Below are 27,152 nucleotides of genomic sequence, written 5' to 3' on the forward strand. Positions count from 1 at the left end.
CCGCGGCCCCACTCCCGCGGCGCTCGGCCTCCGGCGCCCGGCGCGCGACCTCCGGCGGCGGCGGCAGGAAGAGCCCCGCGCGGTGTTTTTCACCGAGGGTGACCTGGGTGCACACGCCCCTGTGCTCACGGGCGCTCCCCAGCGGTGCGCACCCGGGGCGCCGCGCCGGCTGCGAGGAATGCTCGCGCACAACCGCCCCGCGCGGGGCCGCGGGGGGCCGCGCGTGGGGTCCGGGACGCCCCCGCGCGTGTCCCCGCTCGCGTGCGTGCACCACTTCGCACTGGGCGCGGGGAAGGAACTTCCCGGGCTGTGGAGTCGCTGCCCGGTGACGCCCCGGCGTGGAGTCTCGCGAACGCGGCGTCCAGAAGGACCCCCTCCGCAGCGTTGCAGCGCGGCTTGCTTGCAGCTCTGTGGGCAGTGCAGAAGTGAGTGCAGAAGCCCGGAGGCCCTTCTCGTTCCACGACAAGATTCCGGGTTTGGGATTGGGGTGGAAAGGCGTTAAAGGAAGAACACGGTTATTCTGACGCTTGTTAAAATGCAAAGGAGGACTTCATCTGGGATGGTTGAGATAGGTGTCCAGATGTCGCGCTTCACTGAATGCAGCAAAGACTAGTTGGAGAATTACAGCCCGTGAACAGAGCGACGGGGTCAGTGGGTGGAGATTTACTAAGAGGAGACAGGCAGGTAGAGGGTTTCCTGCTGCACAGATTGAACAGGATTCTTGCGTGTGCAGGCCAGGTTGGTCAGACAGCTATCAAGGTGTGGGGACGCGGGTGGGGGTCCTCTCTAAACTGACTTAGCAGGATTCTTGCTAAAACTGGGCTGGGTAGGCTTGGGACAAGAGTGTACGTGTGCGCCCAAGACAGAGGCCTAGTGGAGAAGAGGGCTCGCGGAAGCCCATCTAAAATTTGGTGGAGGAGAGAGTTTTGTCACACTTTTCAGACTATCCCTGAGACCTGAGTGCCTGTGGGAAGGATCTCTCTGCCAAGTTTTTGTGGCCATTTCTACTGTGTTTAGACATGAATTTTACTTCTCCCTGCCACTGGAGAGGCTGCTGTGGAGCTCTTCATACGTAAAGTATGACCGACATCTTTGAAGTGTAATTATGGCAGACAACCAAGACCTGAGAAGGTCTCCTCCTCCATGGATGGAGAACATTCAATCTGGGAGAGAGGAGGTGTTAGAAATTTTTGTCTAAACGAACAGCTCTTCTTGTGTGTAAAATTAGCATTTTGAGAGCAGGGGTGACATGTTAGCTCACAGTGATTGACATTCCTGTCTTAACTTTTCTGAGGAAATGGCTGGTTGAGATGGAAAGGTGAGGGGGGTGTCAGGAAGGAGGCAGAGCGGGGGGGAGGGCATCACTGGCAACTCACCTTCTTACAAAAAAAGTATGAAGACGGGTTATGAGCTAACCAAAGAGGAATTATGTTAGGGCCTCTCTGAGAGGCCTCATGTTCTCACGGAGCTTTGCTTAGGTTTTCCCTGGCAAGAGGCCAACCAGTGGTGACCCACCCGAATCCTTGACTTGGAACCCACAGCCACGTGATCTCACGTATAGTCATGGGACCCAGCTTTGCACAAATCCATAATTCCCAACAAGACAGTCGTAGGAACAGAGTGCTGGAGTAAATCCTTGTGTAAGTGGCTTTGTGAGTCAGGTCACGTCACTGATCTCTGCCTGGGTCTCCTTGTCTTCAGAAAGATCAGTTGAACAGGTGTTGTCCGAGTGTCCCCTCAGCCCTGTCATTCAGCAATTCCATTCTCAGGAAGATTTCATCTTAGTCTGAATAGCGAGTGACAGGAGCTAGTAGTCCTTGAGGCTTTGACACTGTAGGAGGATGGATTTCTGTCGGTGGCTGGTTGGTTAATAAATATAAGCAGAGTACGTAAGGAATCAACACAATAGTTCTTTAATGGTGCTAACGGAAAGACTCCATCTTCCCTCCTCTTGAATTATTGCAGTAGACAAGCCATAGGGATTTTTAAAAGGCCATGCCCCACAAAACACCTACAATTCACCCAGTGAATTGTAATGTCTCCTGGTGAGTACACGTTTCTGACAGGCAGCAGAGACTGCATGGCCCTGGGGTCAGCCTAGCTCCATTCCTCAGGGACTGAGGTAGATTGAATTATTGGTCCTGATGCCTCGTGTCCCCGTGGTAGTACACCTTGCTGTGATGGAGTGCTGTGAGCTGAGGTCTCGTGTGTGCAGTGTACTTCAGTGTCCCTGCCCTTGGCCAGGCCACGTGACATGCTTTGGCCAATGGAATATGGGTGGAAGTGATTGTGTAACTCCTACAGGTCACAGGTTTCCACTTGCACCTCTGGGAGCCATGACAAAAACATGCCCAGGTAGTCATTGCCCCTCCAGCCTGGGCTCCAGAATGACACCTGTGCTACACAGCCATCCTGTGAACAGGAGAAGCTACTGAGTCTCAGGGTGGATGGTTATGTGGCATTTTTGTGGCAATAGCTAATTGAGACTGTGAGAACAGGCAACCTGGGAGTTAGGGCTCCCAACGTTGGCTCCCATGGGGACACTCAGACAGGGGAAAGGAGAATTGCTGTTTCATGGTAGAATTTCTCAGACATGTGGACAAGGAAACTCCTAGATTGGGAGGGGAGGAGGAGAGAACCAGATGGGGTGATGGCATGTCACTGCTGATATCTTTCTCTTCCCTGGGATGCTGGCACTTCAGAAGAAGATGACAACATAATCTCAACTTTAGATATGTGCCAGTAAAGCCTCAAGATATTCCTGGGAGATCTCGATAAAATGGTAAAAGAAACCCTGTTCTGGACAGTTCTTGGAAGGGCTTAGAAGGTTCCTGGAGAGGAGGTGTGCGGTTAGAGGACCTCAGAGCACTAAGGAATACTTAGAGGTTTATCTAGAAAGAAAAATAATTCTAATACTGAGTGTACTACTAGCTACCGGAACAAACAGTTCCGTATAAACAGTTCCAAATGTATAAATGCTCAAACAATCAAAATTTATTTTTCATTCACTACTAGTCCTTTGTGGGTGTTTCTGGCCCACAGGTGACTCTCCTCCACACTGTGATTTAGGGATCCAGGTTCCTTCTGTCTGGTGGCTCTGCCACCCCTCCAGCCTGTGGTTTTCTTCATCTGCCAGAGTGAAGGGGAGAGAGCAAATAGAGAAGGCACACCCTTTTCTTGTCCCTAAAGTAACACACATCTCTTTGGCTTACATGCCATTGATTAGGATCAGTTACATGGTGACATTTACATGAGAAGGGGCTGGGAAATGCAGCGTGTCGGGGCAGTGACAGCTCCACACGTAGACAAGGGGAGCCTGGGTTTTTATCTCTGCCATAGGGCTTCTTTTTCTTTCGCCACTTTAAATTAAAAAAAACAGTGCGACCATGTTTTTCAATCCCCAAAATCACAACACCCAATGTGACAAGTTAGGAGATGGGAGTGGATAAACAGTAAGGTGGCTTATTTGAAACTGAGACCTTCGAACGATGTGAATGATGCTCATTCTATGAACGCAGATGCTTAGAATGTAATCACTTGTTTTGAGGTGAGTGCAGTGTGCTGTCACGCTCAGGACTTAACGGGAGCAGACCATGAACAAGCTGCTCACCTCGTTCTGTTTGCCTCCACGGGGGTGGTAGCTCGGCGGCTGGCCGTGGTCCCCCATAGGGTAAGGTGGTAGGGCCTGAGGCTGCACCCCAAAGACTGAAGCTGTGTCCCCAGTTCTGTCAACAGTGTGAAAGAAACTACCAGAGCAAAAAGAAGATGGGGAAAAGGAGGAAAGAATTAGATTCGCTCATATAATGTAGGCATCAAAGTGGGTATTGGTATTCCCGCTTTACTGGAAAACAAAAATTGAGACTTTGAAATATGAAGGACAGATGCACGCAGCTAATGGCCGGTCGGATGTTATTCATCCCCAAAGACGGTTGCTTCATTCTTTTTCTTTTACTCACAGTGGTATTTCTCTGGCCTTTGTGCGATCACCTTGGATGCATTCCTGCATGTGAAGCTCTTGAAACTGCGTGGCACAGGGGAAACACTGAGCAGTGTGTTTGGAAATTCTCCCATCCCCCCTGCAAGGCCCTCCCCCCCATACTGACACCAGTGGCCCAGACACACACAGGCATTAACCCTTCAGACCACTTTCACCCCCAATGTCTTATTTGATCCTTGCAAGAATCCCATGATGAGAAATTGAGGGTCAGGTAGATTAAGTGCCTTTCCATGACAATATCGGCCGGAAGAGGCATCCTGACTGAACCCCGCCCCCCGCACCAGACCCACGCCCCTTTGCCCATGCTGCCCCCTGCTCCCTGCACCAAGCCCAGGTGACCATGGCACTTTTTCCTCTGGAGTGTCCACTTGGTCTCTTCCATGTCCTCCTCGCACCCCGACTCCTTGAATATTGTGTTTGAGGATGGCGCTTTCGAAACTAGAAGGAAGGTGGCCCCGCAACTTGTAGCCATCATCAGCCTTGCAGAGTGAGGGAGGGCTGATGGCGCCCTTTGCTGGCCATTCTGGGTAGGGCAAGGGCTCTGAACAAAGGCTGGGTGTGCCAATGAAAGGTCACCATCCCTAAAGTACTCCCAAGAAATGGCTACTGTGGGAAAAGTCCAATAATAAGCCAGGAAGCAAGCTCTGAACGAACTCATTTTCCTTACTTGTTATTTGTAGCATCACCAGAAAAAAGAAAACACTGTCAGATTTTCTAAATTCAGGTGAGATTATTAGAAGTAATTAAGAATCGTATTTGTTGTATGTATGTATGTACGTATGTATGTATGTACATATGTATGTATGTTTTGCTTTTTTCATGTTACAAGGAGCCTGGACTTTAGAATCAGACAAATCCAGAATCTAATGCCAGCTCTTCTATTGATCAGTGTTTTGACTTTAGGGAAATTACCCCTCACTTCTCTAGCCTCACTTTCTCATTTCTTGAAGAGCAGATGAGCAAATTTAGTTCCTTCCACAATGGACGCTCAGGGGAAAAATGAAAAAGGAAAAGAGGGAGGAGACAGAGGTAGTGAGCATTAAAAATGCTTACCGTAGACTACCTTAATGGAAAGCTATATTCAACTGACAACATTTTTCATTAATTCTTCTATTCTGACTTTTGCTACTTTATCTTTTTAGACACATACCAATTATGGAAATTAGTGAACTTGTCCTTAAAAATGGTCACCTACTTATTTCTCTAGCCACCGAGAGAAAAGGCATCCTCCTACAAAAGAGGAAACGTTCCCATCCCGGGGACATGAACCAAAACAAATGAATGAAAGACCAAAGAAATGAAAGACCAAAACCTTTCTTTCGCCCCTTAGCACCTGTGTCCCACGGAATGGCTTGGGGCAGAGCTGGCTGATCAGGGAGGCATCTTGGAACAGGTGGAGTTTGACACGAACTTGAGTGTTAAGTTAAATACGGAGAAACGTGGGAAGGAGTCCCTCACAGGCCTGGAGACTTACAAAAGGGATCAAAGGCTCCTGGGCTGTAAGGGAGAAAGCAGTATTTGGGAGACCAAAAAGGATATGTCAAGAGAAGCCATGAGAGAGAGCCCGTTTGGTGTGCAAAATTACATTTATAATTCATGGAAACGTCAGAACACTTACAATCTGATGAAAGCTTCTAGACTCTTCTCGTTAACTCATAAAAATAGCTAAGCAATGATATCACTCACATATGATCCATTATTAGAGCCATTAGAATGACCAGATTAATAAATGAAGCAAGTACACGTGGGTATGGAGCTCATTAAAGCTTTCTATCTGCATGCTCTACCATTCCTAGTTGCAAGACAAGACTCATCCAGGAACGAGGCTTATTCTGAGCCTCCCTCAGACGCCAGCTGGCGTGGTCTCCTATTAATCTCGCTGCCGTAGAAGCCTACACACTAAGTGCATTGCATTGGTTTACCCTCTGCCCTCTTCCCTGAACTAACATCTGTCCCCGGTCTGTTCTGTCCATAACGGCTTAGGTATCTGCATCTGTTTACCTCCTAGCACATTACTTACCTGCTGCTAGCAATGAACACTGTGTTTGACTTCAGCCTACCAGTTGGAGACTTACTACCCTGCTCAGCTCTTGCCAGACTGCACCTCCGGGGGTCACTTAGCTTGATAACCCAGCCAGTGGCTGAGATTGTCTTAAAAATAAACAGATTCCTGCTTCCAATAACAGTGCTGCCACTCTTGCCACAGTCTGAATTTTACCGGACGCTGGAATTCCTCTTGTTGAAGGGCGGGTCCTCCCATCGGGTCCATTTTTCTTGTCCCCTTTCACCCGCTCAGTTTGGGCTTCCTTTCTCTAGCCTCACTAGACCATGTTGCTAAAGTTTTAGCGGATTTTAACCCTGAGCCTCAGAAGTTAAGTCTAAACTGAACATTAAGTGGAGGAGCAGTTCTCAAAGCCTAGTTCCCGGGCTCTGGTGGGTCCCTGAGCCCTGTTCAGAGAGTCTGAGTGCGTGTGGGGGGGACTTTTCATAATTACATTGATTTAGTTTGTCTTTTTTACTGCAGTGACATTTGCACTAGTGGCATGAAAGCAATGGTGGGTGAAAGGACAAACACAGGCAGTGGTACCACACAATGCTAGTTGCCATAGCATTCTTTATCGCCACTTAACAATGACCTTGGGGCATTCCGAAATATGATGGTTTTTCTGGGGGAAAAACATTTGTGTAATTGCTTAAGTTGTAAGCCGAACTCATGGCTTTTCTCATGGAACACCAGTTTTATTTGAAAGAATGACTGACATATAAACCCCGGTTATTTTGACTTGGGTATTTGTCAGACATTTCTAAAAACAAAATGGACGAAGTAAGTCTGTCTCTTCAAGGAAAACAACTGACGGCATTTGTTGTCGATGATAAAATTAGAGCATTCAAGCAAAAAATTTGAATATTGGAAAATTGTACTCGCTACTTTCAGCTTGCTGGCTTCCCAATACTTCAAGGTGTTTCTGATGAGAAATGCGATTCTTAGATGTTGTAGGATAATAGAATGTCAATGTTTGGGAAATCTGAACAACTCAGGAGACCAGTATTTTCTAAGTGAGCAGTACATGGTGCTACAAAGTCATGCATGGTGAAAAGACGTGTTCAAAGTGCAGGATAGACCAAAGGATTTTAGTGTAAAAAGACTACAAAAAGTAAAAAAAGAAAATAAAATAAAAAAGACTACAAAAAATCCGTTGAGGCAGTTCCAGGGTAAGACACTACACTTGTCAAGTTTTGTTTTAATATCAAAAAGAAAGTGCCACAGTTATCTTCAGAGCCTATTAAAATGTGCTCCTTTTTCCCCAGCTATAACTGAATGAGGCTGCATTTCCTTCAGAAACGTCAGTGAAAAAGCATATTGAAACAGATTGAATCCAGAAGCAGATATTAGCATTTAGCTGTTTTCTGTCAAGCCAGACACTAAAGAGATTTGCAAAATGCAAAAGTAATGCCACTTTTTCACTAAAATGTCTTTGTTCTGAAAAAGATAACTATTCTTCATAAATCATGTTGTGTTAATAGGTTTATTATTGTTACTCCTAAATGAACAAGTAAATATTTTTAAATGTCTCAGTTTTAATTTCTAATATGGTAAATATTAATACACGTAACTCACATAAGGAATTCTTTTGGAGTCATTAATGATTTTAAGGGTGTACAGGGGACAGAGAACCAATGATATTATTTAAAATAAGGGAGAAATGTTGCCATTTACTAGATGGTTAAAGGTTCAGATTTTTCACATCATTCCAGATAATTTATGCAATTTTTATTTTCTTCATGCAGGAAATACCTTAGGGACAACATGTTTTCTAAAAAGTATTACTCATTAGGGATAGCCTATTAAGAATATGTTTAAATATTAATAACAATTAACTATACCACAAAACCATTCTAGGCTAGAAAGGAAATAGAGTAATCTCCTAAATTAAAAAAAGAGAGAGAAAGAGCCAAATAGACACAGAACATCCATTCTCAAATTCCCAAGGGCCGAAACTTGGACTTCGACGTTATAAAGAAGGAAATTCTAAGATGGAATGTTTTTGATATAAAAATAAGCCTCTATTCTCATCTAATGGAATTCTGGGATCATTAACAAGAATACATTCACTGATCATAATTGTTTCAGTGACGGAAATTAAGAAGGAATTAAAACAATTTCTCATTGTAAATATTCATCCTGTAGAGTATTGCATATTGGCTTGAATTCATCAGACTGTTCATGTCTGAAATGTAAAACACTGGGGTTCAAGTTGTAGATTTATTAAAATGAGTGGCAGCTGGGACTGGAGCTCGAAGAGTCCCTTTTCCAGTGGCCCACACATTTGTCATTGTCCTTGCTGGTTATTAAATAGTAAGTCTAGGAGACAGGAAGTTTTCGTTCTTTCTTCAGCACTGTGATGCCATATTAACATGTTGATAATGCAAACTTTAAATGCCACACTTAGAAACACAAGAATGCTTCTCTGTTTTTTGATTTTTGAATGTAGCAAAGGAGATTTGGGATGAATTGGCAGATGTAATTCATTTTTCAAATAACTTTCATAAACTTTACACATAAAACGTCATTTTAAAACAGAAGCATCATGGGCTGTCAGCTGGAATAAGTGTGGAGTGCGTTGTTGGTAAGGAATTAATAGGGTTCAGAAATAAAGGGTTGAGATGAAGCATTTCATTGGGTGACAACCTGTGTTAAGGCTAGTCCTACTTTCAAATAATCTTGAAATTGTACCATTTATAGAGGATTATATGGTATTCCAGGGAGGGAAATGCTGGAATAAGATGTGGGAATATCTGTCATCATAGGGTAGGGGGTAGGGAGAAATAGTCAATTAACCATTAAAGGGATATTTTTCCCCTCTGCACTTTATTGGGCATTTATTACAGGCTAGGCAGGTAGAGTATTTGGCAGTTTGAAATGAATTATGTCGAGTTTGTGAGATATCATTTTTCCATTCTTACAGATGAAGAAACTGAGGCTTATCATGTATGATTCCATAACTTATCCAAGGGATCAGAGACTGTAAGTGATGGGACTGGGAATTTGTTTTGGAACCTACATTCCGTAATTTCTTTTCTACTTCCGTGTTTCCCTGAAAATAAATCTGGGTCTTATATTAATTTTTCCTCCAAAAGACTCATTAGGGCTTTCATCCTGAAAAATCATGCTAGGGCTTATTTCCCGGCTAGGGCTTTATCTTACATGATTTGACTTTGGTTAATCAAATTAAGTGCTATTTTGTGAATAAACTAATTAAACATTATAATAAAAATAGAAGTAAAAAATAGATCGTATAATCAGTGGATAGGATATTATGTTGTTTGATAAACTTGATGGAATGAACTTGTGTATGTTTACATGGTAAAGTTTTGTTGAAATCTTTAGATTTAAAAGCCGGATGTATTAGTTTGGGTTCTCCAGAGAAACAGACTGAATAGGATAAATTATACCTATAAATTATACATATACATGTATGTATAGATAGATAGAGAATAGGGGATTTGCTCAGATTGTAATGGAGGCTGACAAGTCACATGTTCTGCTGCCAGCAAGCTGGAGACCCAGGAGAGCCAACGCCATCGTTCCAGTCTGAGTCTAGGGACCCAGAGGAGCCAATAGTGGACGTTCCAGCCTGAGAACCTGGAGAGCCAATGGTTTCAGTTCCAGTCTGAGTCTGCATCTGAAGGCAGGAAGAGGTCAGTATCCCGGCTCCAACATCCGGCAGAGACAGAGTAAGTCTTCCCTTCCTCTGGGAGCCCCAAGAATTGGAGGAGGCCCACCCACACTGGCGAGAACACTCTGCTTTACTCAGTTGACCAATGTGAATCTCATCCAGAAGCACCCTCACAGACATACCCGGGATAGCGTTTAACCAATATCTGATCACTTTGTGGTCCAGTCAAGTAAAACATAAATTAATCATCAGAGGTCTACCCCTGTCACCTTGGCACCCAGACACACCTCTTTCAACCGTATTTAGTCTCCACATAAGTCTGTGATATTCCAGCGACCCTCAATTTTGAATAATTATTATACAAATAAAACTACAATTTCATTTGCCATAAATTGTAAGTTTCTTGAAGGCAGAGGCCATTTCTTAGTTATCTTTGTAGCCCGGGGCCAAGGACAGAGTCTGGAATATTGTAGGCCCACAGCCTCAATCGTAAACACTGAGAGAATTCAGTGCTTTGAAGTTCAACATACTCTAGCACTTTCTGATCTTTTCATGCCAGCTTTTCTAAAATTACAAAAATCTAGGAACCAGGCCACTGAGATTTAACTGTCATTAATTGTATTCAGTGGGTTCAAGCTCAGATTTATCTTTAGCTTATTTTTGAAAAGGCCCAGGAGCTAATTATCTCGAATATTTATCTCTAGATTTAAAGAGACCTTCCTTCGTAGGTCCTACCTTCATAGTGAGCAAACTACAATGGGAAGAATTTCTAGCCACTTCTGAAATATGTTTTCTCTTAGTTACTTCTTTATCAGCTAACCCTTGAGCTATTAAATATGCTGCTCAATCAAAACTGTCAAGCTGTCTTCGCGAAGCTCGTGGGATTATGGTTGCACACTTTTATAGACGGGATTTACCTCTGCGGGAGAGAGAAAATGACAAGGCACACAACCAGGGTAACCTCACGGTGGGAAAATGTGAACAGTTGTCAGCCGTGAAAAGAAATATTCTTGTCACATGAGAAAAACACCTACAGCACTGAATTATTTTGAGGCAAGTGCGTGGCCCTTCCTACCTGCCCCAGAGTACTCAACACTCCGTAATTATACGTGGCTGAGAGAGCGCTTTAAAAAATGTGTCCCAGATGTGACTTCGCTCAGTGGGGTTCACCTTCCTTTCATCTCTTTAGTGATGGCAATTTTGCTTCTTCTGAAACCCTTAGTGGTTGGAATCCTTTTTTTTCATTCACTGAGGAAATGTGTATAGAGCACTTACGATGGTCTCTGCCTTCTTTTGGATAGCAGAGAACAGACTGGCGAGACACTGTGAGATACTGGTAGGGTGAGGTGGGGGTGGGGGCGGCACCCATGCCAAGTCGGGGAGTTTGCCCATTTTGTCACCTTCCATAAAGCCAATCTCTGCTTCCTGGGCAGAACCAATCACTCGTCTCGCAATTCAAGTTGGTATATTCTTATTCTTACCCCTTTCTTACTCATAAGGCCTTATATTATTTACGCGGTTCTGTACTTTTTTCTATTTCATGAGTATGCTAGATTCCTCCATATCGGTACAGAGAGGTTACCTTATGCTTTTTCCCCTCAGCTGTACTGTGTTCCTTTGGGTGGCCGCACCATATCTGTGTAACGAGTATCGTATAGATACGTACTTGGGATTTGAGATGTTGGCAGCGTTTTGAATTATAAACAGTGCTTTAATAAATAGTCTTGGTAGATGTCCTTTAAGAGACTTAAATTATTTTAATGATATGATTGCTTAAAACGTGCAAACATTAAAACCAGATATAAATTACGTAAAGATCTTACATAACTTCAAAAGCAAATTTGAAAATGAAATACAAACAAAACTAACAGTAATCTGACCGAAGGAAAAGGCTTCAGTATGAACATGGTATAAACTAGTCCTTTTGGCCCTGGCATGGCTCCGTCACTACGTGCTGAGTGATAAGTTGATTTTTTTAATCTCTTTTTTACTTTTCTCTCTTTAAACTATTAATACTATAAAACCTTTGATTAGCCTTCGCTTAGTTGCTTATCACTTACCCATTCAATCCTCTTCTGTTGTTCTGAGACAATTGAAATCCAGTTCGGTTTGGCACTAACGCAGTCGTGAATACAAACAAATTTGGTCACTGGGCATCCAGATGACCTCAGCTACGCTTATATTATTTTTTTAAAGAGCAGCATATAAATAATTTTGGAGAAATATTTTACAGTAGTTTCCCGCCCCCATCTATGATTTTGCTTCCCACGGTCTCAGTTACCTGCGGTCAACCAAGGTTTGAAAATAATAAATAGAAAATTCCAGAAATAAGTACTTCACAAGTGTTAAGTCGCCCCGTGCCCTTGGCGTATGGCTGCAGTCCTGCTGTCCATCCGGTTACTCAGGCGCGTGGGCTTCTGCGGACCTCGGCCTGTGCACTGGACTGCAGGCATGAAAAGGCAGAAGTCCGTAATTTGGAGAATGAGCTTGTCCCGGTATCATCTCAGAAAGTTCGAAGTCTCGGTTTTTGTCTGTATGGTTTGTTGTCACCCATCGGCCCTAGATTTGTGCTAATTGATGGAATTAGATGGAACGAATAGGGTGCGTTGCATAAACTGAATTTTGCAAGTAGAACTGCTAAAAGGACTTGCTGACCTTGGAAAGCCGCCTCTGTGAGTCAGAATACTGCCAGCAGGTGGCAGCGGTGTGCCCATCTCAGCAATGACGACAAGTTGCCAGAAAGATTCCTACAAGGCCTTTACTTCCCACCTGCTGCTGCCCTGGTGGTCTCTTTCCAACTCTCTCTCCAATTTGAACAAATTTTACAGTTTCATAAGCCACAGACATACCCATTCCGGGAAAAGAAGAGAAACTGCTTTTATCCAAATTACATGACTGACTATTCATAGTTAGCCCTCCTATGGAGGTAGCTTCTCAGATGTGTTTAAACCAAACATTGATGCTCTGGTTTATATTATTTATACGTTTATTTTCAACTTTGAAAAGGTTTGTATGTTTTGTTGAACGTTGAACAGTCTATCCTTTCCTGAAGAGACTCCAGAAAGCTATATTTTGTGAAGTTCTGAGCTTCCTTGGGGGGTGGAGGGAGTGGGGTAAGGAAGGAAAGAACAGAATAAAACTGCTAGAAAGCTAATGTCCAAAATAACCAGAAAGGGAGCTTTGAAGGTCGCCCAAACGAGAGGGCACATGAGGCAACCACACATGGGCTGGGGGCTAAAAATAAGGGCCAAGAATTAGGAACAGTAAGGACTGAGAAGGGGGGAGTGAGTCTCGTGCCACATGTCTGGTTCACCTCAAGTTGTCAGGGCTGGAGTGCGGATGAGCAGTAAAGCGTGTGGCAGAGAGTGGATGGGACATGGGGTAGACCCACATGAAGGCAAGAGGTTAGGTAGAGGTAGAATGCCCTGGGGTCAGGCAGGTTTGTATTGTTACCAGTAAGGGATTTGTCTGTTTAAGGAGGGAGCCTGATGACATTTCCTGCTCAGATGGTCTTTCTTGGTTCCCAATCTCGAGAACAGTAGACCTTGAATTACTTCCTGTGTGTTGGACTGGTTCATAGCTCTCCGGGTAATGGTAGATTACAGAGATGATGGCGGAATTAGTAGGGGAACCCACAACTACTGTGTAGGAATTTTCTGCATCCAATGCAGTCATCATGGGCTAAAAGCAAACTGACCAGCATGACAATGACGTTTGGATGTACCATGGACATGTTTCCCAGCCTTCAGGCGAGTGAAATAAATCACCAAGTCATTCAAACTAATTGCACCTCTGCACAGAGAGCAGAGTTAGTTGCTGTGCTAACTGCCTTACAGGATTATACTAAACCTCTAAATATTGTCTCTGATTCGGCTTATGTAGTTCACACAGTACAAAACATTGAGACGGTGTTACTGTCTAACAACTCAAACCCGTTTCTCCAGTGTCTTTTTAATCAACTCCAACAAGTTGTCAGAAGCCGACAACATCTATTTTTTTATTTCTCAGATAGGTGCTCACACCTCCTTACCGGGACCACTGACGCATGACAGTGCTGTCGCTGGTTCATTAATTGCTAATGTTTTGGTTACTAAGACAATTAAATTTCATTCTTTAACCCATACAAACACTGCTGGCCTTCGGGCTCGTTTTCCTATTACTTATAAACAGGCCAGACATATAGTTCAAACGTGCCCAACCTGCCGAATTCTCAATGCTTCTCAAGAGTGCCCTGAAGGGGTTAATCCCCAAAGACAAGTTCCTAATACTATCTGACAAATGGATGTAACTCATGTCCCTTCGTTTGGACATTTATCTTTTGTTCATGTCACTGTCGATACCTCCTCTGGTTTCATCTCGGCCACCACTCAAAGCGGCAAAACGGCCGGACATTCCCACAGCCGGACATATCTGTGTCTCCATTATGGGCCTTCCTCGAGCCATCAAAACAGATTATGGCCCTGCTTATACCAGTAATAAGTTCACAAAATTTTGTACACAGTGGAAAATCAATCGTACCACAGGGATCCCTTATAATCCCCAAAGACAGGCTATTGTAAAACGTGCTAATTGTCCCCTTAAAAAACAGCTTCAGAAACAGAAGGGGGGAGACAATAAGGATCCTCCACAAGTACAACTGGCCAAAGCCATGTTTACTTTAAATTTTTTGAATTCTTCTGGCTCTAACAGTAAAACAGAGCCACACCTTGGGCGCACAGCTGCAGAAAGACATTTTAATAATCTCCATAGTCCGAAGGCCTTAGAGAATGTGCCCATTTGGTGAAAAGATATTCAAACTAATCAATAACAGTCAAAAACCTTGTTAACATGGGGGCGAGGTTACGCTTGTGTTTCTCCAGGACGGAGAGAACATCCTTCGTGGGTGCCCAGTCGATGTATTACACACCATATCATGAACAACGCGCCGAAGACCAGCCTGACAGTCAACCACGGGAAGAACTAAAAAATTTATTGGACTTTTAATTCCAGCTGTTATGGGTGTAATTGCTATAACCACTGTCGCTGCTGTTTCTGGTGTTGCTCTACATCAGACTGTTCAAACTACAGAATTTGTACAAAAATGGCATGAAAATGCTAGTAAATCGTGAAATCAACAAGGAATACAGAGACTCCAAACATTGGGGACTTAAAGGAAAGGAAGTCATGCTGCTTCTTTACCCAATGAATAAAATATACAACTGGGAAGTTGTCTGAGTGACAAAGGTTCATTAAAACTCAGTCTTGGGAGCAGCATCAAACAAAGGATGCAGCCATCACACCCACTGCCGAAGCCCCGAAATGGATTAGGCTGTCAGGGGGAATCCTTGCTGTTGAATCTAAAAGCTCAGGGTGTCATTGACATCTGACAGGACGAAGAACTTGAAGTTCACTCAAGACCGGGGTGGGAAAGAGAGAGAAGGAGAGAAACAGGAGGTAGAAGTATGTGTCAGTGTGAGTTGGGGTAGGGGTAGGGGTTGGAAATAAGAGAAATACAGCAACTTAGGAAGTATGTGTAGAGAAGGCTGCGGCCATGGCTGTTGTACTTGGAGCTGCCTGGAGCTACACGCATAAGAAGCTAAGTTGTTGAGAGAGCTGTGCTGTCTAAAGAACTGTGCCGTGATTAAAATAGACTGGAACTCTTTGAGATGCAAAAGGACCGCTGGGCTCCCAAACGGCTATGGCTGTAAACCATAGACAGGAAAAGCTGCTCTGTCAGGAAGGAGCGCAGAGTCCCCAAGTCCATTCCAGGTGTCACCAAGGGGGATCACTGAACAAGCGGAGCTGCCAGGGGTTGGAGCAAGGGGCACAGAAACACCAAATTTCCCGAAAGAGGCATCAGGGCCAAATCAGAAACATTTCCCGCCCTCCAGTGGCATCTCAGAATTACCACAGCGAAGTCTGTTCTGCCCTCGTAGGCTGAGAGCCTGGCTTGCTCTTTCTAGCAGGGTGGTATCCACATGCTGGTGTCTGACCATCTGCACAGGAGACACTGGGGATCCCTCCACACTTCCTGCCCACAGTCCTGGGCAAAGAGATAGCAGGAAAAGGCCTCTGTCTCTCTCCTTGTGCGCCTCACACACTGCTACATTCACACCATGGCTTGCTCTCAGTTTATCGATTCTTCCATGTAGAAGTATTTTCACAAAACACAAAATAAAAAGCCTCCCCTCCTTCAGCTGGCTTTCCACCCTTAAACACAGCTCCCTACCCTAGTACAACATAAATGCTGGAAGTGAGGGTCCCGCTCTCAACTTTCATCCTGATTCTGCCTCCTAACAGTTCTTAACATTCAGCTCTGATCAAGCGTTTACGAGGACGACCAGCCCCTCATCCTCTGTGCTGAGATGCCTCAGCCCCAGCACATATGAGAAGCTCTTGCACTGCCATATTATCAGACAAGGAAAGAGGCTCAAGGGAGATGCATTGTCCAGCACGTGGTAGAACCGGAATGAAAACCCTTGACTCTCCAACTTCAGAATCCCTCTTGATGACTCTCATTTGTCAGCCCCTTTCATGATGGGCATGGTGGATCAACACGGATTCTTTGGTATTTGTCCTCTTGCGAGGTGGGGACAGAATCAACTAGAATTCTAGAATTGAAAGTATAATACCTGCTCCCCCTGAATCTGGGTGGGCTTGTGAATCACTTGTAACCCACAGGATGTGGTGGAAGTGAATGCGTGATTTGTGAAGCGAGGTCCTCAAAAGTAATGCAGCTGGTCATTCACTGGGACACTCATTTTGGAGGCCCAAGCTCCCACGTGCAATGTCCAATTTCCTGAAGTCAGCACACTGTCAACAGCCCAGGGCACGTGCAGGGACCCACACGAAAGCAGCATTTTCATGAGAGAGATGATGGTGAAGCAGGCAGTGTCATTTTTCCTATCTGAACCACAGAATCAGTGAACATTTAAAAAATGGTCCTTTGAAGCTTCTAAGTTTGTGGCTAATGTGTTACACGGTGACAGTACCTGGAACAATTGACCACTGTAAACCTGTGCAGACATCTTTCTCCACTCCTCCCGTAGAAGCCAGCGCTTCCACTTTCAATTCTCTGTTGCTCCCTTTGCCTAGAATACCTGACCCCAGGTAAGCGCTACTCATCCTTCAGTATCCAGCTTTGGTGTCACCTGCTGCAGAGAACCCTTCCTGCCAACTCATCCTCTTTCTCCTATCAGCCACGATGAGGCGGTGATGATATGGGAAACTTACCCCCCTGCTCCCCCACTCAGCAGGAAGATCCTCCAGGGAATGGCTGGTTCATATTTTATTTCCATACCTCTGGGGTCGAGAACAGTGTTAGCACACAGCACACACTCAACAAAAATTGATGAGTTAATTAATAAATGATTAATGAATGAGAGTATGAATGAATGTGTAAACATAGTGAGTGTCATATGGAAAATAAACAGAATGTAATCTCTATACCAAGCAAATTAGAGAAGATAATCTAAATCTAATAATCTAATAAAATATAATCTTGTAATGAATTTTAATTATATCCATCGGTGTTCAGCTAGTACCTATAAACAGTTTAATGTTTGGTACTAACAGTCTAAAATAAATGCTCTATGGTTAACCGATAATTTAGAGATGTAATATAATGTTTGCGTTTTATATACCTGCTCTCTGCCACAAACATACAGAAACAGGAGGCTATGTTCTCGAAAAGGCTTAACACGTTATAGGTGAAGTCAGCCTGGCTTGATGCTCACACAGCGAGCAAATGAAAAGGATTGCTGGCTAAGCACTCCCTGCCCTGTTCTCCCCAGGACCACCTTCCAATCACCGGTTGGCCTGCCTGCCACTTGGGGAATTTTCCCAGGAAGCCTGTATGAGCCTGTGTGTGCCTTTTTTGGGCAGAGGCACGGGGAGGACATGAGAATCGCAAGGCAACAAATTAAGACTTTGTTTATCCCTTCTGACATCCAATACCTTTGCCACACCCTGAATTTGCTGACAGGTTATTTCTCTATTGTATGTCTACGGGCCTGACTCAGTCATCCTTCTGCCTCCACAGAACCATCTTGCTCTGGCTCCGCAGCAGCTCAGGGAAAGCCCCTCCCCGTCCAGAGCCCTCATCTCAAGGCTGACCTTACCCTACGTTCATTCCCAACAGCTCTGATGGCCCAATCTTTTCCTTTTCTTCTTACTGACACTCGATGACGGTCAAGTTCCTTTTAGCTTAGAAATGATACCTGAATTAGCTAATGATACCCCTTTTCGATCTTGTTTTCAGTTCATGGAGATGGATGCTGGTTTGTTAGGAGCTGGTTTATTGTTTAATTTATAAAATATCTTCAATGGACAGTTTCTCATTTGACCCTTGGGAATGTGCGTTATTGGTGTTCTCACTCTATCAGTGAGAAGGTCACTGACTTGGAAGGACAAGGTGATTTTTCTCAAAGTCACAAAAGGAGTAAACCCCAAGATTTTAATCCAGGTCTGCTTGACAGCCACTGTGGTGTCTGTCAGCTGATGAGAACAACTGGGGTGGGTGGCACAAAACTCGTTTAGAGCTTGGCCTCTAAAGAACACAGTTTTGTGTGTGTGTGTGTGTGTGTGTGTGTGTGTGTGTGTGTGTCTCTTAATGAAAAATGACTTTCGAATAAAATGTCTTCTATTTCTCAAAACAATGGGTTTTTCTGCCACATTCTCTTCTCCACAATAGGACAGAACCTACCAGAACTTTTTTGTTTAGAGACGTAGACCTTTTTTTTTGTCTTTTCAGTCTTTTGTTCTCTTACAATGGTACTGTTTAATGATACGTCCGTTCTGTTTTATGAGACTGATGTGTTTATGTGTATCCCTACACAACTTCAAAATGTCAGTCCATGCCTGGCCTGTAACTGACACTCATAAATCAGGGCGTGTTAGGGAAAGAAAGGAGCCCCACCTCTCCATGCAGCACTCATTCTTATTGCCAGGGTGTTGGTTGTGGTGTTTTCTCTCTCAGTCCCACAGACTAAAAATAAGTCACTGAAACTAAAAAGAAACTGATGGCTGCTAGATGGGAAGTGATAGGGATAGGAGAGAAGGTGAAAGAATTAGAAAGTACAAATTAGTAGTTACAATATAGCCACGGAGATATGAAATACAGTTTGGGAAATATAATCAGTAATGTTGTAAAGATTATGTAGGGTGTAGATGGGCACTGAACTTATCAGAGGGGTCACTTCATAGATTGTGTAGATGCCTGACCAATGCGTTGTACACCTGAAGCTGAAGTAGAATAATATTTAATGTCAAATACACACACACACACACACACACACAGATTCATGGGATGTAACGTACAGCATAGGGAAGATAGTCAATGGTATTGGAACAGCTATATACGATGTCAGAGGGGTAGTAGATTGGGGGGTTATCATTTTGTGAGGGGTATAAATGTCTATTATGTTGCTTTGTGCACCTGAAACTAATTTTAAAAAATAAGGCATGAGGTGAGAGGAAGAGAAAGAAAGAGGAGACGGAAAGGAGGAGGAAAAAACCTTAGCCAAATTGAAAATTTTACAAATGGTGGCTCTGGACATTTCAAATATTTGTGTAAAGTGCTGACTTCATCATTCTACAAAGCATTTATGGGATAAGATCTAAGAAGCACTTTCAGTGCCCTGGAAAAAAGTGTTAGATAAATATAAAATATGGAGAATATAAAAGTGGAAGACAAGCTCAGATATACAGTCTGCGTTAGAGGACATAAAATTGCTTTATTCCTCAAAATGACCCATGTAAGGTGAAGAAAGAAGTTTTTTGTTTCTTGGCAGGGTAGCCAGGCTGGTTTTCCTAAGGATTAATGTTGTGCCAACACGTTTATCACCAATAAAAGGGCCCATAGAAATACTGCTGCTCTCATTCAGCGTGAATCTCTGCAAAAACAATTCAGCGGCCTTCAGGGCACACTTGTATCACTTTGAGTCAGTTACAGAAAGTATTATACAAAATGCTATGCTCAAGCAGTTCATTTTATCAGGGTGTCAGGTTTTCATATCCTTGTATTTCAAAAGCATATCTTTTTGGACATGGCTTCAAAATATTCTGCACATTATCTTTTGAACCAATTAGCACTATAACTTCAACAAATGACAAAGGGTAAAACCTGGCAATCTTTTCTCGATTTCATTTGTACTAAAATTCCTGCACCAATTTAAAGAAAAGAGTACTGTAAATTTGACTGAAAAAATACTTTACTACAAAATGGAAAGGAACGAACTATGTCTTTCCTTTATCCCAAGGAAATAATTTTGAAAAACAAAAGAGCTACATGTGCAAAGATACTTACAGCTGCATTATTTGTGGTAGGAAAAAAAAAAACAGAAACAACTTAAATAATAGAGAAATAATAATTACATGTTGATATGATGGACTATTATATAATTATTGAAATGATACATATGGTGTTCATGAAAAAGCTGAGAAAACGGTTACAATATAATGTTTGAAAAGTGTTGAACAAAGAAAAGGAGGTGTATACTATGATTCTGTCCACATAAAAACTATATTTATGTAGATAAAGTGTGATGAGAACAGAAAGAAATGGAGACCATTGCTGTGTCAGTGTGTCAGTCAGTCAGGATAAGTGAAGTTCTGCCTCAGTAACAGACCATCTCTGTCTATCAGTGACTCAAAACAGAAGCTCATGCTGGCTGATTGGCTCTGCTTGTGGTGATCATTCGGACCCGGGCTGGAGAAGATTCCATCTTCACACCTCAGCAGAGGAAAGAGTAGTTGGCACTCTATCTTAAGGATTCTACCCGATGTGAAATGTGTCACTTCTACTTGCATTTATTTGGCCAAAGCAGGTCATATGCTCACGCCTAATTTCGAAGGGGGCAAAGAAGCTAAATCCAGAAATTGGGAGGTGTACATCAAACTCATCGGTCAAAGAAAGGCTTTTAACTAAAAATTCTTTACAATGTATGTTCTTTTCCTCAAACATGTTAAATGGCCTGAGGTGATAAACATTTTCATGTTAGGAAACACAGTTTGATTGCAAAATATTTCTGGCTTCACATCGTTGTAATATGCAATTTGTAAATTATATGGAAGAAAGAAACTACAACAAGACATTCTGTTATAAATATTTATAAGTGCCGTTAGAAAAATACATCTTTTGCCTATATACAATAAAACAATTTGCGTGCTTCAGCAAGCAATCAGCAATAAAGAAAATACATGTCACACTAGTAGGATTTTAACTATTCCGGTACATAAAATTCTGAAAAGTATCAGTTGAAAATGACTGGGATGTACAGCAAAAAACACCAGTTTTGGCATCAGGTAGGTTCAAATGCTGAACTAGCATCGGTAATTTATACAACCTTGGGCAATCTGAGCTAACTTCTTCATAAAAGGAATTAAAACTCTTCCCTCATGTGTAATATTGTGAAGTTTATGAACTGACGCATGTAAAGCACTTAGAAGAGTGGCTAGCACGTGTAAGATAATAACCTTTCATTTATTTATGTGTTGCCTAAATATTGTGTAATTGCACGACCATTGCAATCCCACAATAATCCCACCGTCCTCTAAGGGGAGTGGGTATCTTTCCAGTTGTACTCTGTTATAAATAGATATATAACGTTTGGTCAAAGCAACCATGAGCTGACTGTTCTTACTGTTCAGATACAATTCCATGGGGTGCATATCTCTTATTTATTTTACAAATAGGATTTTTTATTCGTCACCGTGAAAAGTCTGAATTTTAAACAGGCTCTGGGACCAGAGGCTCATACCCATCAGCTGGTTCACCCTGAGCCCCCGTCTCACCCCCAGGAGCTTTTCCAGAACTGCGACCTTCACCATGAAGCTCCAGGAGGAGCTTTCCCAGTTCAAACGTGGGCTTCTTCAGCACTGGCTTTTCTCAGCGACCTCATGGGGCGGATAAATGGCCTTTTCTGCTTCTTTGCCAGTGCTCTCCAGAATCAATGTACTGACCACTTCTTTCAAGCCATCTGTCTGCACCTTTCGGGTCACGATCTACACCATCTCCTTCCGGATGAGGCAGACCTGCTGATGCTGAGCATAAGAGGTCTTCCCAGTCTGATTGTTGTGTTTTTTAGTAAAGCCAATGCAGAACAGATGAGGCAAACAGCCATCAGTAGTCTTGACGTCAGCATGAGCGTCAATCACGGTCGGCCATTTTTTGACCATAGAGCACTGTTTGTCACAGGTACGCTCCACGCCATGGACACCGGTCAGGCAGTCTTTACCCTGAAGCTCCTCAGTCATTAGCCTGAGTTTTCTAAACACAGCTCCATCGTTCTGCAGATCAGCCAGGCTCACTCCAAAAACATGACCCTGACACCATGAGATGCAGTTCTGGTTCCCTGAGTTCTCATGACTAGCTTTCCCAGGATTCCTTGTATTGAGCACAGCTGGTGCTTTCACACCACCCCAGTCTGACTCAGCAACGGACCCACCACTTTCTCCTTGGCTCCCTTTTGGCCGCCTGTCGTGAGGTGCTTGCTCCTGCCCACCGCCCTGGTGCTGCTCAGAGAGGCAAAAGGGGGGTGCACATCTTTTAACTGATACGCTCAACCAGTAAGGGGGCTCCCCACTGCTGGGTACCACACATACAGTGAGCACTGAATATGCAGTGACAGAGGGAGAGAGTGACAACCAGTCAAAGCTGTCACCATGACCTACGGTGAGGAAACGCCTCTCTGGGAGCAGGCCAGGGGCTGGAATTCCGCATACAAAGGCAGCATGGTAGTTTTAGGAAGGAGCGGACACTCGGGCCCCTGCAGCCTTTGCTCCATGCTGCCATGTACAGTGCAGGAGAGGCCATTAGTCGTAGGTGATAATGACCATCAAGATGGCAGGTTGGCACAGAGAAAACAGAAGTACGAGGTGGGCCTATGAGATGGTTGGTCATCCTCATGGACCATCCGGGTCCTCATGGGTTTGAGAATCCATTCTCTGGATCAGGATGGCTCTTTGGGCCACATCCCATTTTCCCAGCCCCTGCTGGCAGTCCTAGTATGGGGTATATGGTCCAAAGAAAACTTCCAAAGCAAAGTGGATTTCATCCCTGTCAGAGGGGCAATGTTCTCCATGCAGTTGATGTTACCCTGTAGCTTGTGCCAGGGTCCCGAGTTTGCCTGAAAACGAGCCCTAGGGCTGTCACTGACTTTCCATTAATGGATTCTTTTCCACAGCTTCATCCTGGGATGCTCAGCTTCTCCTTCCCTTTTCCATAGACCAGTGTTATCTTCAGGGCAAAGCTCGGGTCCCCTCACCTGACCATCTGAACTGTCCCCAAGGGGCCACTCCTGCCCTCACTGAGTTTTCTCACCACTGCTTGTCGGTACTTTGTACACTGTCTGGGCGTGTGCTTTCATGCACATGGAGTCTCATGTTTTCAGCTACGTTGTGACCTGTCTGAAAAAGGACCCCTCTTGTCCTTTTCTCGTCTACACAGTTTCAGCCCTTAGATATGCAGTGGACATTCACTGAAATGTTTACTGCAGTTAACTCGGAGTTCTTTTGGAGAATCTGGCTGCAAAAGGTTGAATTTGACTTTATTTCTATTCTATGCTAAGTGTTGAGATTATTTTTCTTCTTTACTAAACCTAAAGTTGGACCTATGTAGAAGTGTTCTGAAAGATGCAAAAGGTGTCCAAAGAATATCTAGTATCTTCAGGTCCTTTCCCGATCACAGCTTTACAAGTATTGCTCCAAGCTTTGGAATTTCTCCTCGGACACCTTTGTGGTCTTAGCTTGTGTGAAGAGTCATCCTTCCAGTTAGCAAACATTTAATTACCATCTGTCAGGAGTTGTGGGTGGGAATTATATTATTGACAATTATATTCTTCACGCCATCTGACTAGCACAGTTCCTGGCACATAGTGGCACACACATATTTGTTTTCCATGGGTGAATTTCTGCTCGGTTTCTATCATTTCTACATTATGAAATATTTTCCCTTGGCCTATGGGGTAATCAAATCATACCAGAATATTAAAACCAAAGACAGAGTATCTGCAATCGTGAGCTTTCAATCTGTTCTTTGACTTTTCCTCCAAGCTTTCCCTGATGTTAGAAGTTAAGACTCAGGGATTTTGCTTTCCTTTGACCCCACCCCTGCTTAAGCCATAAGTCCTGTTTTCAGTGATTGCCTGCTGGTGGAGGGCCCTTCTTTGCCCCATAGCCTCTCTTCTCCAGCCAAGGTCCTCCATCTCATCCTGGGAGGAGGGCAACATGTTCAGTCCTATGAAAGGTAACAGAGTATAAGGAAGGGTCTGGGGAAAGACTGAGTATGGTCCCAGGATAGTAGAAGATGGGATTCTGGTGCTGAACTTCTCTGAAGGTCTGGAGAGAAGAGTTGTTCTAGAAAGAAAATGTATACCTGAATTGTCTGTGTTAGCAATAGACCTGGAAGTTTTATTCCTATGTTGTTAACCAGAACTGCTGACAAAAGTATGTTTTCGCAGCAGGTTTTCCCTTTTCTGGTTCCTCAGTTACTGTTGGTTCCGTAGAATAGATAGAAAGAAAAAGAATCAAGGACAAATCCCATCCCAGAAAGAATTTAATAAAAATTCTAAACAGAATGCTTGGCACAGTGCACTGATTCTGGCTATTTTTGTGCTGAGTCTAGAGCTCAGAAAGAGTATCCAAAAACAGGCGAAGACTTTCACGTCTGTAAAATTGTTATAGATAGATTTCTCCCACTTTTCATTTTTAGGCCTTTCTAAATTCCCCAAAAAGGAAAAAAAATCTGTTATATATTACCTTTAAGCTAAATCAAATTTGGTTGGAAGATGGAATTATTTTAGAAGAAAGAATTAGTGAATAGTGATGTTTGTTGTAATTGATCAGTCCTTTAATTGAAACTGTCTTGACTTTGATACTCCTTTGGTTCAGGGTTTCTAGCAGTAGCAAAGAAACCACCGTTATCCATTCCACCACAGTTCTCTTATCTTTAAACACGTGGTGGCCCAGCAGCCTTGGAGTTCCATGGATGGTATTACTATTCCTATTGGCTGGATTAGACCAATGAAAGCCAAAGTTGGGTTTTCCAAGTGAAGTGGGAATATTTGATGGTATAGAGATATTTGGTCATTGGTGATATTCACAGAATCTTCAAAGAAAGGAAATGAGCAGGTATATCCTATGAGAAAGACGACCACATCACTATTCTCCACAGTGCTGCCATCTTCCAAAATGGCGGCTGTTTCCCTGAATTTTTCACATTGGATTTGACTGTTATTCTTCCAGAGATGATGAGACTGGGGAGGTATCATTGATGCCCACTTGAGAGTTTAGAAATCTGCAAAACCAGGGAAAGACTCATATTCGTCATTGGTTTGTTTCATTTATTCATCTACCTATGACTTATTCATTCCAGAAAACGTTATTGGGTATTCTTTTCATCCCTTCTGTTTCTGTAGATGAGATGAAAATGTTCTGTAGGAAAAGTTAAGACTCCAGCGTTATCTTTTTCCTCTGCTCTTCCTTTTTCCTCTGCTCTTCCTTTATGAGGCCATTCTCATACTAAGAAGCCAGTAAAAAGCTGGGAAAACAAAGCCTCCCCCTCATTCAGCTGGCTTTCCACCCTTAAACACAGCTCCCTACCCTAGTACAACACAAACACTGGAAGTGAGGGTCCCTCGCTCAACTTTCATCCTGATTCTCAATTCTGATCAAGCGTTTATCAGGGCGACCAACCCCTCATTCTCTCTGCGCTGTGATGCCTCAGCCCCAGCACATGAGAAGCTCTTGCCAGGTTGAACTTCACATGGTGGTGGTGATTGCATATTTTTATAGCAAAGCTTCATTTATCAGGCACTGTCATGTATCAGAATTTTGAAATTTAGGCAGGTAAAGAGATCCTCCCTTCACTTTTAATGCCTTTACTTTTTACTTTGTGTGTTGTGAAAATACTTCTAAAATGGATTGCGCTCGTGTCTTGTTTCTTAAGTAGTGTGTAATGAACATAACTTGACCGGTTTTTTTACTCAGTCTCGTCATTTAGCACGTTAATTAACTACCCAGATGCTATCATGAGGTTTTTATGTCTCCTCCCTGTGCTGTTCGCTATCATGGCTCTTGTCACTGAGTCTGTACCCAGCAATATTTCCCTCTCATGTGTTGCTCTGGCCTGACAAACCCGACCACTCATGGTTAGAATTCTCTAAAATAATGGTCAGTAAATTGTGAGTGAGCGTCGGCAGGCCTGTCTCATTAGTGAAGTGTATGGGTCGTAATATGTAGAAGCCTGTTTTTGTCCTTTCCTGTTCTTATCATCAATCAGCTGAGACAAAAACAAATGCACTCTACAGGGTAACATGAATACCTCTTCAGGGGCGTTCGACTGTAGTTTGCATGATAGAACTTTGAATTTATTCTCTGCCGAGTTATTCATTATAGATGCCGTCGAGGTCTGCTCAATGCCTCATTAAAGAGAGAAAAGAATGGTGTCTGTGGGACAGCCTTTGTCCCACACCCAGTTCAATATTCAGGCCCCTTGTCCAGTCCTAAGAAACGTCTGGAATCAAGTGAGAGTGCGTCCAAAGAGAGGGAGTCGGGCATTTGTGGGGAGGACAAAGCATAGAAGTTACCTGACCTCTTTGGTGACCCCAGAACCTGTGCAGGCAGACTGCACTGGACTGGGAACCATGCACGAGCCAGATTCCTCCCTTCCCTGTCACTCTGCCCCTCCGCCTTTGCTGCTCTGGGAACATTACCTGAGTTCACAGCTGCTTTGGGAATCCTGCTCAGCAGGGTGGCCCGGGAACTGACAGAGGGGCTGAAAAAGACGAATGTCTTCAAGTCTTTGCCAACTTGAGTGTGTGCTTCTCTTAAAAAAAGAAAAAAAAGAAGAAAAAAAAAAAAGAAGACGTGGTAAGCCAAGACTTTACAATGTTTGGATGGTGTAACTGTTTGTTTCCTGAGAATCTATGGGCTTCTCAAGATCAAGTGCTTTTGAGCTTTATATCTCGAATTCCCCAGCAAAGCATGAGTTCTCTCACCCCTTGGGTCCCCGAACTCTGCCTGCCTCCAGCTCTGGATTGGTATAAGCATTTTCTTAGCAGGACCTCCGAAATCTTATACCTTGCAAAGGGCTAGGATCAGCTTTCCTTATTTTTGCTTCTCAATTCACCCTCCGGCGTTCTCATCCATTCTCTGACAGCTGCTGTTTACTTCTATGTGGTTAAATGCTAAATGTACATCTCTACCTAAATAGTTTAAGTTCTTATGTGTTTTCTTTGTCAAATTTGTGATCATTGCTTACACACACACACACACACACACACACACACACACACACACTTTATTTCTTTTATTCTTAGTTTGAAAATGTGGCAAATCCACTAAGAAGTGATCTAAATTTTAGTGCTGGCCTTTCCCCCTAATTTCCTGCCTGCCTTTACACTTGCTGTTAATGTTTCTGAACCTAAGTTTTCTCGGGTCTAAAATAAAGGCGGTTGAATTAAAGCCATCCCTAGTTCTAAAATGCTATAATATTTTAT

The 27,152-nt window shown here is 43.5% G+C and overlaps 1 long non-coding RNA gene across 2 annotated transcripts; it reads left to right on the forward strand.

The window, feature by feature from the left end:
* The first annotated feature begins 162 nt into the window (after positions 1 to 162).
* On the forward strand, positions 163 to 18,304 carry LOC308487753. 2 transcript variants are annotated; one of them, XR_013991747.1, is made up of 4 exons: positions 163 to 425; positions 8,965 to 9,023; positions 9,551 to 9,733; positions 14,535 to 18,304. It is a non-coding gene; the product is annotated as an uncharacterized lncRNA (long non-coding RNA). The 2 variants fall into 2 exon arrangements; XR_013991748.1 differs by having other exon boundaries at positions 9,551 to 9,697; positions 14,535 to 17,271.
* The last annotated feature ends 8,848 nt before the right edge of the window (positions 18,305 to 27,152 follow it).

Source organism: Rhinolophus hipposideros (genome assembly GCF_964194185.1).
Source record: "Rhinolophus hipposideros genome assembly, chromosome: 19".
NCBI lineage: Eukaryota > Metazoa > Chordata > Mammalia > Chiroptera > Rhinolophidae > Rhinolophus > Rhinolophus hipposideros.